Source organism: Artemia franciscana, chromosome 4, assembly GCF_032884065.1.
Source record: "Artemia franciscana chromosome 4, ASM3288406v1, whole genome shotgun sequence".
Lineage (NCBI taxonomy): Eukaryota > Metazoa > Arthropoda > Branchiopoda > Anostraca > Artemiidae > Artemia > Artemia franciscana.
This window is the reverse complement of record NC_088866.1, coordinates 27,851,981-27,864,467: the sequence shown is the minus strand read 5'-3', so window position 1 is coordinate 27,864,467 and position 12,487 is coordinate 27,851,981. Positions and strand designations below refer to the sequence as shown.

Here is a 12,487-nt window from a genome sequence, read left to right as displayed (position 1 = left end):
CAAAAATTTTCAATTTCCAATCAAATGGGCCCTATCTCAAGTTTATACGAGCATCCCTTTCATAAGAAACACAAACGCCCCCAGGACATAATTTACAACGCCTAACCAGAGGCCCCTGGGGAGGGGGTGTGTATCAACACCAGGAATTTTTTTATTTAATTTTTGAACAGTTTGTCAAAACAAATGGCTATCTAAAAATTGGTATCGGATGGGTTATGGGGAAAAAAGAACAAGAGGGAGGGGGTATTGCCCTTCGATATCTTTTGACTCTTTAAAACTGAATTAAAACTTTCAATTTCCAATCAAGTGAGCACTCTATGAAGTTTACACGAGCATCACTTCCATTAGAACCATAAATACCCCTTAGGCATAACTTACAACGACTGCCCCTGGGACCTAGGGGGTTTTTGTGGATCCCGGAGTTTTTGTTATATGACCTTTGAACTATTAAAAAAAAGGCTATCTGAAAGTTCTTATCGGATAGGTTCGAGGAAAATAGGGTATGGAGGGGGAGGGTTAGTTGCTCTCCTATTTCTTTTGACTCTCAAAAAGTTAACTATAACTTAATTACTAATCAAATTAGCTCTATATTAAGTTTATACAAGCACCCCTTTCATAAGAACCATATAAGCCCCCAGGACACAACTTACAACGCCTGCCCACAGGCCTCTGGGGGGTTGTATCAACACCGGAGATTTGTTATTTAATTTCTGAACTATTTTTTAAAGAAATGGCTATCTCAAAATTTTTATCGGATGGGTTTGAGGAAATAAGTAAGTGAGGGGGCGTGTTGCCCTCTGATCTCTTTTGACTCTTAAGAAGGGGATTTCAGCTTTCAGTTTCCAATCAAATGAGCCCTCTCTGAAGTTTATACGAGCATAGCTTCCATAACATCCATATATACCCCCAGGGCATAACTTACAGCACCTACCCCCGACCCTGGGGTGTTGTGTCAACCCTGGAGTTTTTGTTATAGGATCTTTGAACTAAAAAACAAAGTATCTCAAAGTTCTTACTGGATAGGTCTGAGGAAAAAAGGACGTGGAGGGGGAGGGTAAGTTGCCATCTGATCTCTTTTGACTCTTTGAAAGTGAACTATAAGTCTCAATTTCCAATCAAATGAGGCCTCTCTGAAGTTTATTCGAGCTTCCCTTCAATAAGATCCATATGTGCCCCCAGGGCATAACTTACAGTGCCTTCTCCCAACCCTGGGGGTTTTTGTCAACACCGAAGGTTTTGTTATATGATCTTTGAGCTATTTTTACCAAAATGGCTATCTCAAAATTCTTATCCGAGGAACTTGGGAAAAAGGGGGCTTGTGGGGCTAGTTACCCTTCGATCACTTTTGACTCTTAAAAAGGGCACTAGAACTTCCAGAGAGAGCCTTTTTTGAAGTTTAAGCGACGACCCTGATATTAAACAACTCTGATATTTAAAATTGTATATAAACAATAGACAACTTGTAGAACTTACAGCACTGGCCAAATGGGCTTTTGGGAGTTTTCATCCCTAGAGGTATAGTAATTTAATAAGGTATCCTTGGAGGAAGAGCAGCTAAAACAGAGAGTGGAAAGGGGATTGGTTGTCCTCCAGCAGCTTTTGAACACCCTCCTGAGCATGACCTGGAAGTTTGAATTTAATACCCTATGCTTTTCTTGTGATAATGCAGATACTCCTTTTTCATCAACTAGAAGTGCATAATATGTTTTGATTTAGTTTAACAAGCCTCTCAACATTCCCCAAAGTTTTGCCTTAATACCTTTAGTGTTTTTCAACACCTTTAAGTCAAAAATACCCCCCTTTCCTAATAATAAATCCTGCACAAAAAAGTGGCAAATTGCATAATTTGCTTTCCTTGATTTTGGTGCTGTGAGTAGCACTGCATCCCTGGAAGCATAGGTACTAGACCTTTTAGCTCTTTCGAAAAAAAAAGGAAAAAATAATTTTTGATCAGTGATGAAAAAACAAAACATATAAAAAGGGCTATCAGATTCTACATACCTGAACACCCTATTGTCGGAGTTTTAAGCTCCTATTTTAAAAAATGTGGAGTTTTGTATTTTTTGCCAACAGAAAAATCACAGATGGAGTTTTCCCCCTTTCCCAAAGACATCAGATTACTATTTTCAGACAACCACTTGATGTAAAAGCCTTGAAAGATTTAGTGACTCTACCCTTAGGTTGACTTGATCCCCAAAGCTCCTGGGAAAAGGGATGTAGGCTAGTCGATTTTCCTGTGATATACATATTATATATTTTATTGGGAACTCTAAAAAAAATTGGGGTTAAGGAAATTCAACAGGAAAATTTTCTGTGAGGAAAATTTCAACTGGAAAATTTAGAAAGGGGAGGGAGGGGGTTTCCCGGCATGATTTTAAAAACTGTCAGAGTTAAATAAAAAAAACAAGTTTTTTTAAAATGAAAGTAAGGAGCAATCCTAAAACTCAAGACAAACAGAAAATAATTTCTAAATGAAGAGATCCCTTCCTCAGCCATCGCTCTTTACAGCAAAGTTGATTTTTTGTCATAATTCTTTGTGTGTTGTGGCAAAAATAAGTTGATTTTTTGTCATAATTCTTTGTGTGTTGTGGCATAATTCAAACTTCAGTGTGTTATGGCAATGAGTTTGGCAACACATAAAGCAGTTTCCCCTTAATTAACATTTTAGGTTCACCTAATAATATATTGAGGAGTATCTACCTCTATCGTATCCCCTCTATCGGCCCTTCAACATTTCCCTCAACATGGCTTTAAGCTTTCAGATTAATATCCTCAGCAGTTATTCTATATAATAAAGGAACTGCGCACTAATAATTAACTTCTAAGATTGATATTGCGCATGGATTTCTGTGGTATTCAAGAAGTAACAATTTTTCTTACGAATATTTTCAAGGTTTTCAAAACCTAAGCAAAATTTTGTATCTATCACAATGTTTTGTGAACTCATACCCTATAACCTGACTTTGAAACAAATAAGTTACTATTATTTATTTTTAATGGCGTACAAAAGTATAACAGTTCAAAATAGGGATGAAAGCTTTTAATTGACAGTGAAAAGATTTAAAAATTTTACTGGATATGTCGAACACATATACAGTGTTCATCATCAGCAGTAAAACTTTTACTGTTGATGATGGACACTGTATATGTGTTCGAAATATCCAGTTATAAATTTTTATATTTGTTCACTGTCAATTAAAAGGTTTCATCCCTATTTTGAACTGTTATACTTTCGTCACGGAAAGATAGTGTGGTCTTCGATGTTATTTACGTCGAGTAAATGGGCTACTAATATAGCTTTGGCTGTTTCACAAAATACAATACTCCAGTAACACAAAATACAATAAAACTAGGGGCATTCCGAAAATACGTGAACTTTTGTCAATAAGGTAATGGTAATCGTTTTATATGACTAAACAAGTTGTACTTGTGGACTTTTTAGACGGCTGAAGGGATTTCTCGATTTCCCTAAGAATATTCTAAGGACAGAAACATCACTTGAAGAAGTGATTTAACATTGAGTGAGGCTATGTTAAAAAATCTTTTGTAATAATGAATGTTGTAAATCCATTTTAATAGGAAAATCAATAAACAATTACAAATTCTGCTTATTTTTTTTAATGTATTTGTAGTAACAGAAATATCCGCCATATTTATATGGAACTAGCGGAGTATTCTTGCAAAACATCAAATTTACAACAAAAAGTATTAATTTAAAACAATAAATATTTAGGCCCTGAGAACCAAATTTAGTATGGAACTAGTTGAGTCTTCAAAAATTAAAACCAACATTGGTTAGAATTTAACCTTATAATTAAGTTATATGCCATGCAGAAAATATAAGAAAACTAACACTATTCTATATTAAAAATTAACTGCATACGAAGAAACAATTTCTTAGATTTTTATTGCGCATCGATTTCCTTGGCATTCTAGAAGTAACTATTTTTTTCAAAAGAAAATTTTCAAGGTTTTAAAAACATAAGCAGATTTTCGTACATTTGTTTCAATAAACCTCAACTCCCCTCCTAAACACGAAAACATTTTTAGACACACCGGTGAGCAATAGCAATAAACCAAAAAAGTTGGAATATAACCTGACAACTAAGAAAATATCACTGAAAGCAAGAGCTGAGAGCTCTTATGGCACTCTTGACGAGGTCGGAAGAGCCAAGAGCCAAGAACTCATATGGTATGAGCTCTAGCAAAATTCTAAGAATCAATAGATTGCTTTATAAGGAAAACTAGACCTCCGTTGCCTGTGCAACGGGAAGTGTTGCAGCAACTGTGCCTTGTTCCTTAGGGCACAGTTGCGGAGCAACACGTGCAACTGTGCCCTACGGGACACAGTTGCGGAGCAACAGTCCTCATTATGTCCTTCAGAGGACATTTTTCTAATGCGGCTTCGATTGTTATCTTGAAGCATCTTTGATATGGTTTTATTTCGAGCTCCTACTAAACTGTGTTTGGTAAAATGTTTAGCTGGTCCAGAAATAAACGAGAAACATCAATAAAAGTTCTATATGAGTTCATAATTATTTTATCTCTAAAACGTTTACTTCAGAAACTAGGGCCGTCTTAACTAGGGCCGATGCCAATTCGAAGTATTATGTTTCTAGACGCACATTTCGGGAATTATTTTCGGGAAATCTGAAAGAGATACGGAAATAACGTCTTCTAGTTTTCTGCTTAACTTTTGGTGGTCTAAGCTAGGAAAATATAAAACAAACCACATTCACCAAAAAATTTAAATTGCCCCGAGGGCATGACAAAACTTCCAAATAGAAAAACCCACAGAAGGAATTTTATTTTGGAGAAATTATTGTAAGCTCCAGTTGTTAGGAGATCGAGACCTGTCGAACCGCGTTGGAAAAAAAATTCTAGCTGGTCCAGAACAGAAGTTACCTCTAGAACGTCGAAACTTCGGAAATTATTTCTTAGAGAACGAAGCAACTAGGTATATAGAACACTTCACTTCTTCTTGCATACTTTTCATAGCACTACTCGATAAAAATATAAGAAACATCAAAATCGAAAATTTGAGAAAATTCCAAAAAAAAATCGGAACGAGATGGACTTTTCCGGAATTATTTCCGGGAAATCTGTAAGAGCTACGGAATTTTGTGCTGGGATTCTCGAAGAGACAAATGAAAGTTCTACATGAGTTCAGCATGACTGTATTTCTAACAAGTTTATTTCCGAAGCTAGGGTCGTCTTAACTTGACGCCAAACATCGAACGCAGAGTTTCTAAGAAAAAAACGGTTTTATTTTTTTTTATGTTAAACTGTTAGAAATTTTAGGAACTTCTCTGGAACTTTTTTACTCTGTTTCACGTTTCCCTTCCCTCTGAAAAATTTCGAATTTTTAACTCTTACCACTTCGGAGCTACAGGTCGCTGATCACGGTAAAAAAAAACTACGAAAGCAGTAGTGTTGCTCCGCAACACAATTAGAGGCTTAATGCCGGTCGAATTTAAAATAAAAACTCTGAGTCACGGGGTCCTTCTAAATATCAAAATTCATTAAGATCCGATCATTCGTCACTCGAAAAAAGATATCTCATTTTTCACGTTTTCCAAGAATTCCGGTTTCCCCCTCCAACTCCCATATATGTCACAAGATCTGGTCTGGATTTAAAATTGGAGCTTTAAAGCACAAGATCCTTCTAAATATCAAATTTCATTAAGATCTGATCATCCGTTCTTAAGTTACAAATACCTGATTTTTTCTAATTTTCCTAATTACTCCCCTCCCCAACTCCACCAAAGAGAGCGGATCCAGTCTGGATATGTCAGTTACTTATCTTGGACTTGTGCTAATTCTTTTCACCAAGTTTCATCCTGATCTCTGTACTTTAAGCGTTTTCCAAGATTCCCCCCCCCCTAATGACACTAGATCCTGTCGGGATTTAAAACAAAAAATCTGAGTTTCGAGTTCCTTCTAAATATGAAATTTCATTAAGATACGATCACTCTTTCGTAAGTTAAAAATACTTCATTTTTTCTATTTTTTAGAATTAACCCTCCCCCCAACTCCCCCAAAGAGAGCAGATCCGTTCCAGTTATGCCATTCCCGTATCTAGGACTTGTACTTTTTTTCTTACCAAGTTTAATCCCGATCCCTCCACTCTAAGCGTTTTCAAAGATTTTAGGTTCCACCCCCCCCCCCCTAACTTCCCCTTCACCGAATCCGGTTAGAATTTAAAATAAGAGCTCTGAAACATGATATCCTCCCAAACATCAAATTTTATTAAGATCCGATCACTCCTTCGTAAGTTACAAAATATCTCATTTTTTCTAATTTTTCAGAATTTACCCTCCCTCCAACTCCCCCGAAGAGAGCAGATCCGTTCCGGTTATGTCAATCACGTATCTAGGACTTGTACTTATTTTCCCTACCAATTTTCATCCCGATCCCTCCACTCTAAGCGTTTTCCAAGATTTTAGGTTCCCCCCTCAATTCCCCCCAATGTCACCGGATCCAGTTTGAATTTTAAATAAGAGCTCTGAGATATGATATCCTCCCAAACTTCAAATTTCATTCAGATCCGATCACTTCTTGTAAGTTAAAAGTACCTCATTTTTTCTAATTTTTCAGAATTAACCCCCCTCCCAACTCCTCCAAACAGAGCAGATTCATTCCGGTTATGTCAATTACGTACCTATGACTTCTGCTTATTTTTCATAACAAGTGTCATCCCGATCCCTCCACTCTAAGCGTTTTCCAAGATTTTAGGTTTCCCCCTTCCAACTCCCCCCAATGTCACCGGATCTAGTCGGAATTTAAAATAAGAGCTCTGAGACACAATATCCTTCCAAACATCAAATTTCATTACGATCATATCACCCATTCGTAAGTTAAAAATACTTAATTTTTTCTGTTTTTGCGAATTAATCGGCCCCCATTTCCACCCAGATGGTCAAATCGGGAAAAAGACTATTTCTTATTTAATCTGATCTGGTCCCTGATACCCACGCCAAATTTCAATGTCCTAGCTTATCTGGAAGTACCTAAAGTAGCAAAACCGGGACAGACAGACCGACAGACAGACAGCCCGACAGACAGACAGACCGACAGGCAGACAGACCGACAGAACTTGTGATTGCTATATGTCACTTGGTTATTACTAAGTGACATAAAAAAAATACATATAGGTTTTTGTTACTATGATTTTACCATATGCAATATGTTACAAAACGCATTACCTTGTCTATTAAATAATAAAAATAGGTAAACATTTTGAATAGGTAAACATAACAATAATTTATCCTTATCTTAATGAGCAACTTGCAAAAATAGTGAATTATCGGAATGATAATCACATAGAAGGGAGAAAACCATGACTGAAAAAAATCATGCCCAATTAGGTCATTGAACGCTTGATATTCTGACCTGAGACATAATTTGTCACGTCTTTATTGATCCGAATTAATCTATTGGTATTTGTTGGACCATAATTGCATAACCTACTAAAGATTTTGAGTGGAAGTATAAGAGAGGTGTTCTTGCAAATCTTCATTTAAGGGTTTTGTACCATAACTATTACAGTAGTCCCGCTTTATACTTTTTATACTGAAAATATATTTACTTGGCCTTTGAACTCTTTTGAACAAAATAGCTATATCAAAATTTGGACCGGATGCCCGTTAGGAAAGTGGGGCGTAGGCTAATTTGCTATTGGTCTCATTTGATTCTTAAGATTACGAACTAAAAGTTTCAACTTCCGATCAAATGAGCCCCCTTCAAAGTTAATACGACCACCCCTTCCACAAAAAAACTCAAGTTCTAATAATTGGTAACTTACACAAGCTACAGTCCTTTCCCTTGGGGTTTTGAAGGATTTCTCAACCCCTAATTTCTAGCAATTTAAACTTTAAACTATTTTAAACAAAATGGTCACTTAAAATTTATTATGAGATTCATTTAGGGGGAAAAGGCACAAGGAAGAGGGGGTCTAAAACTCCAAATATTCCAGTTTATTATCGAATGGGCTCTCTCCGAAGTTTACATGATTGTTGCTTTAATAAGAACTTTATGTGCCCCCTCAGTATAATTCAATTAACTTCCCCCGAGTTCTGGGAAGCTTTGTTATGCCAGGTATTTTTGCTATATGATGATTGGTTTATTTTGAACAAAATCTAATTAGATACATATGGGGGAAAAGGGATGGGGGGGGGGGCTAGTTGCCATAGGACCACTTTTTACTCTAAAAGAGAGAATTAGAACTTGCAATTTCTAATCATTTGAGTCCCGTCTGTAGTTTATACTACTACGTCTTCCACATAAACCTTGTATTCCCTCGAGACATATTTGTATTCCCCCCAATTAACAATGTTTGCTGTGGATTGTGTCAAAATCTTACTCTCAGAGTACGTTGGTGTTCACACCTGATAGTCAAGAAGAATTAATAGCATTTGCAGATGACACTACTTTAGGTGCTGCAGCTCCGGATGAATCATCCCTTATTCTAAAGCTTCAAGCAATGACTGAGAAAATACTATTTTGGTTTGACATAAATCAACTAACTTAAAATGTAAAAGAGTCCTACCTTCTTATTTTTTCTCGTAAAGGTGTGAGCTGCCCTACAGTTACTGAGCTTCATACACCAAGAGGCGCCATAAGTCGTCCCCCAGATCGATATGTGCGATTCCTGGGAGTTCTTTTGGATGAAAATTTATCATTTAAGTGGCATGTTCAAATAATAAGAGTAAAAATTTCCCGTGGACTTGGGATCATCCGAAAATTAAAGCGTTTAATCCCTTTCCCTATCCTCCGTCTTTTATACTTTTCTCTGATTTACCCTTATATATGTTACTGTTCATCTGTGTGGATGTCCACATTTCCCTCGGTACTTTCTCCTATTCACAATCTTTAGGAGAAAGCGGCAAGAATTCTCCAGTCGGCTACACACACTCCTCTTAACCTCCTCAAAATTAAACATATTTATGTTTTATCTCTATCTTCGTTGGCATATTAATACTTCCAGGAAGATCTCCCATGTTGTTTTTCGAAACTGCTTAAACTAGTAGGGGAAGTAAATTTGTATATCGTTCGTAACCGGGAGGATGCGATGATTCCAGCTAGTCCCTCGGTTCGTTCAGACTTCGGCCTGGCTGTGATTGTGGGACGTGCTTGGAACTTGGTTCCCGCTGAGATCCGGCAGTCACGAACATTTGGCTCCTTTAAGAGATAATATGAAAAAAATTTCGTTTTCTTAAAGAGTTAAAGAGGCTGCGTCCCAAAGTCGAACCTTAAAACGTACAGGAATTAGAAGAGCCATTTGGGGGGCTGCCGCCCCCCCAAACCCCCAGCTTTTAAAGACTCTTTTGTACAGTTTTTTTTTGTGGGGGGACTTCATTGTTACTAATTACTAGTTTCGGCGCAATGGTTCTCCCGTCCTCTTGTATTTAACATTTTTCGAAGTTATTCCATTATTCATTCATTTCAATTTTTTGTTAATTAAAAGAGGGCCTTTCCGAAGCCAAGAGCGGGGGGTTAGCAAAAAAAACAAAAACCCTGTACAAAAGAGTCTTTAAAAGCTGGGGTTTTGGGGGGCGGCAGCCCCCCAACTGCCTCTTCTAATTCCTGTACGTTTTAAGGTTCGACTTTGGGACGCAGCCTCTTTAACTCTTTAAGAAAACGAAGTTTTTTTCATATTATTTCTGTACGTTTTTCTACAATCCATGGTGGATGTAATTTAATAATTCCTGTACTCCTCGTACAGAAATTAGGAGAGGAACTTGGGTGGCTGCCCCCCCCCCCGCTTTGAAATCATTGTATAAAATCGAAAAAAATAGATAGAATGACCGAAATGTTTCTTTTGCTCATAAGAAGCTAATATTCTGTTATCTCTCAATTGATAAGCTGTCCAAGTGTTATCAAAATCATACACTACCCGGGGCATAGCTTACAGTCCTTACCCCTAGGCTCTTCCGGTTTGTATCAACTCCTAAAGCCTTTTACATGATCTTTGGACTATTTTCATTAAAACGGCTGGATATCTCAAAGTTTATATTGGATGCATTTAAGAAAAACACGATGTGTGAGGGGAGGGGGGTATCTACCCTCTGATCAATTTGACTCTTAAAAATGGTTCTAGAACTTCTGATAACCAATCAAATAGGCCCTCTTTGAAGTTTAAACGACGACCCTTTCTATAAAAACCTTAAATGCCCCGGGGCATAACTTAAAACCCTAGCCCTAATGGCTATGAAGGGGGTGTCACCCACAAAGCAATGATTTCTAAATTTTTCAACTACGCTGAACAAAATGGCTATTTCAAAACTTTGATTGGATGAATTAGGCTAATGATGAGTGGGATGGCTATTTGCCCGCCAATCGCTTTCAAGTATAAAAAAGGGAACTTACTCTTTCAATTTCCAATTGAATGCGCTCTATTTGAAGTTTCTACGAAATTTCTAATAAGTTTCTAAATGCTTAATAAACAAAAAAACAACACATTGTGTCAACATCGCTCTTTACGCAGGTGGTATTGCGCTGCCCACGAAAAGAGAATAAGACTTTTTATTTTCTATTCACTTGAGTCCCTTCTGCAGTTGATACAACCACCTTGTCCGTATAAACCTTATATGCCCCTTGGCCGAAATTGACAACCCTTACCCTGGGTCGGGACAGGGTTATGTTGATCATGAGTGTTTTATTATCTGATTATCAGGCTATTTCGAACTGACGGGCTATCTCAAAATTTTTATCGGATATATTTTGGGATAAAAGGGTGTTTGTGTAGGGGGGGGGCATAGATGTCATCTGATCACTTTTGACTCATAAAAAGGTAACGAGAACTTTCAATTGTAAATCAAATTAGCCATTTCCGAAGTTTATGTGACCGCTCCTAACAAAAAAACCATATATGCCCTCAGGGCATAATCCTTAAACATTCCTCCTTGGCTCTGGAGATTGTGTAAACCCTAGTGTTTTTTTTTTATATGATGTTTGAAATATTTTTAATAAAATGGCTATCTCAGAATTTGTGTCTGACGGGTTTGGAGAAAAAAGGGCGTGGGGAGGGGGATCTAGTTGCCTTCTAATGTCTTCTGACTCTTAAGAAATGAACAACAACTTTCAGTTACTAATCAAATGACCCCCGTGTGAAGTTTATATGAGGTTCACTTTCTCTATAGCGATATATGCCCCCATAACTTATGAAGCATGGCCCCGGGCCCTGCTGGGTCGTGTCGACCCTGGTGTTTTTGTGGTCTGATTTTTTAACTATTTTTAACAAAAACACTATCTCAAAATTTGGTAAAATTCTAATGTTATTAATTCTTGCTATCTCAGAAAGGGGTTAGGTTAGGACAATGAAACTTTCAAGGATTGGTCTACAGGCTAAAGTATGTCCTGGGAAGGTATTTGAAGTATCTACCTCCACTCCCTCTCCCTCTAGAGGGTCCTGACCTTTGATGACCTTTAAAAATATGTGTTATAAAAGTGAAACCTTGCAAAATAGGTCTTCTGCTTGAACGAAGTACAACAAAATTATTTTCAGCTTCACAACTTTGCTCAATCCCAATTTATAAGGTTTTAAAGATATGCAAACACATTTGCTAAATTTTGAAGAAAAAACATTGATATGGCTCAGAATTCTATTCAAATAACAGGAATTGCATTTTCAGAACTAAAGGCAGAGAAAAAGCAACTGGTAAATGAAAATTGAGGTAAAATATTGTTTTGTCAAAATTTCAATAGGTATAGCCCTATCATGTAGGCAAATTTCAGGGCCCTCTCGAGGGAGAAAGAGTAGAGATGGGTACTTCAAAAAACCTTCCCAGGATATACTTTAGCCGGTAGACCCATCCTTGAAAGTTTCATTTTCCTAACTTAACCCCTTTCCAAGATAGCCCAAAGTCAATAAACTAGAATTTTACCAGGGATAGATCTCCTCTGACAACTTTTGAATCTTAAAAAGGTCACTAAAACTTTGATTTCCAATCGAACGAGCCCCCTCTGAAGTTACTAAACCATCCCCTCCGATAAGAAGCGCCTTCGGGAAAAAAAAGAATAAAACATCGGAGTCTTATGGCCTCTGCTATAGTCAACACTACAATATAGCCTCTGATAAAAGATGACAGAGACAGTAAATATAAAAAAAAATATACAAACAGAAAAGGAAAGAACTTCTAATCTCACTACACACAAGATTCAACAATGTATGTTCGGCTCCATATATATTCCCCTTGTAAAATCTAAAAAATAATCTTTAAGCAATATTTACAACATAGGCGGAACGTTTCTAAAACGATGAAATGTCTTAAATCAGATACGAGTGGACGGAAAACACTGCTGTCAAAGTTTGAGATTAAAAACAGGAATTTTCACAATCTTCACGATCGAATTTGTTTAACAAAATATAGATACCTATAAAACTCCAAATAAAAAGATTAAAATCAAAATATCTCTCGTTAGTTTTATGGGGTAACTGATATCGGTTTCCTAATGAATAATTAAATGAATAATATTGCAGTTGCCT

At 36.9% G+C, this 12,487-nt stretch overlaps 1 protein-coding gene across 2 annotated transcripts in view; it reads right to left on the bottom strand.

Annotated features, from left to right (window-relative positions):
* The window catches only part of LOC136026241 (uncharacterized), a 33,565-nt gene extending 21,343 nt beyond the window's left edge, over window positions 1-12,222 (bottom strand). Inside the window, exon 1 of one of the 2 annotated variants that reach the window (XM_065702599.1) lies at window positions 12,155-12,222. The gene's annotated coding sequence lies outside the window, so the exon portion shown is untranslated. Of the gene's footprint in view, window positions 1-12,120 lie in introns of both variants that reach the window. The other variant, XM_065702598.1, reaches the window with a different exon arrangement.
* Between the last annotated feature and the right edge of the window lie 265 nt (window positions 12,223-12,487).